The sequence below is a fragment of the Aythya marila genome (assembly GCF_965140915.1).
Source record: "Aythya marila genome assembly, chromosome: 5".
NCBI classification, from domain to species: domain Eukaryota; kingdom Metazoa; phylum Chordata; class Aves; order Anseriformes; family Anatidae; genus Aythya; species Aythya marila.
The window spans coordinates 19,262,113-19,263,939 of NC_139046.1; positions in this window are offsets into that span (position 1 = coordinate 19,262,113).

Genomic DNA, 1,827 nt, shown 5'->3' on the forward strand with positions numbered 1-1,827 from the left:
TGAGAACTGTTTTTCCCCTCTTCCCTTGCTGAACTTTAAGCCAAGGAAATAAAAACACAAAAACATTTTAGAAAGAAAAAACAAGCAGACCAAAAAAAAAAAAAAATCACTCAAATGAGGCAGGTGTTTCTTTTTCCTCCCCTGCATCTACCTATGCTGGCCAGTGCTGGATGGATAGATGCTGCATCTGTAATGCCACAGACTGCTAAAAAAAATAATGCTTTTTTAAAAATAAAAATAAATCCCACATCAGGGGTTGAAAGGGAGGAGCAGACAGGGCAGATAGAAATATTTTTTTGAAGACAGGACTTGAAAACAGAAGTTGATGTCTGAAAATCACCAGCCCTACTTCGGCAAAACAAGAATCAGAACAGGGATAGCCGGCTTCCCTTCCTCATGGGCAACATAAGCAAAATTTCTTACAAAATTCCCTCCAGCCAAAAGCTGAAATCTCTTCCCCAGAGATCTGAGGGAAGGGGAGCACAGGAATAGCCATCCCTGTATCCAAACCCCACTCGTTTGGATACGTTACCCTGTACTTGGTGGGCACAGTCCTCCCAGTCACATAGATGAGGTTCCTGGCCGCACTGCACAGTAGTTTGCTTCTGGTGTGTGCACCAAAATCTCCCTCATGGGGAAAGCAGAATGCACAGGTCAGGGTGCAAGCAGCAGCAGGGGGAGGTGGTGTGCAATGGGGCCTCACCCCAGCACGGCACAAGGATGTACCAAGGGCACTGCCGGGGTCTGGGGGCTTTGTAGCACCCCAGGCTCTCAGTTTAGGTGCAGGCAGGAGATGCAGCAGCCCCACTGTGTGCTCTTGCAAAGCCCTCCCGCAGTTGCTGCAAGGGAACGTTGCTGGGACTGCTTCTGAGTTATGTTCTGTCTCACATCTCTGCTTCCCCAATACCTCTCACTCTCTTCTGTTGCTTGCACTCCCTTCTCCCACCCACAAAAAAAAAAAAAAAAAAAAAAAAAAAGTGAACCACTAAACATCTGCAAAACAGGACGAGGGGAAATCAGTTCTTTAAACAAAAGTGGCATTGTAGAGGCACCTAGCCGTGGACCCTCTGCTTCCAGCACTGCTGCTAGGAGGCATGTGCACAACACAGAGGAAGAGTGCTTTCAGCTAACCGGATTTCCCCTGAGGCTGTTAGCACTCATACCAAAACCACCGTGAACCCAACATAACCATCTCCTGCCTCTGTACTGGTAAAAGTAGAGGTAGACATTAAACTCAAGCTGCAAGCAGCCTGTTGTTCATCAGAAGAGAGCATCTGATACTCCCAGAGGTTGCGTGCCTTTTGGGAATATTTTATGAGCCTTGGAGAAAAGAGGAGGATGACAAAGCTCAGCATAGGAATGGCCAGGCTGTGTCAAAAAGGCATTTTATCTGGGGAAGCCATATGCACTCATCAGGCCAAATTTGGAGGCAAATTAGGATGTGAGCCAAGAGAAGAATTACCAGATTGGGTTATACACATCCACCATGCTATCCAGTAATTTTGCCAGAAGCAGGTACTGCAAAGACAGTACCCAAGGCCTTTCTCTGGCCCAGTACCCACCAAATTTATACATCCAGGCTCAAAGACATGTCACGTTGGATCTTTAACTGATTTCTGCTGAACTCACCCCACCTTCTCATGCAAAACTCCATTGGCTGCAACTGCTGCTGAGCTCCAGAGAGCCTGTGATTCTGACCTCATCTAATCTCTGACCTCATCTGAGCTCTGACCTAATTTAAAAACACAGAGCAAGGTAAAGAGCCTTTTTGCAGTAGCATGGAAGCCAAAAATAGCCTAGTGGAAACTCTCAGAGTAAGATCTGCCC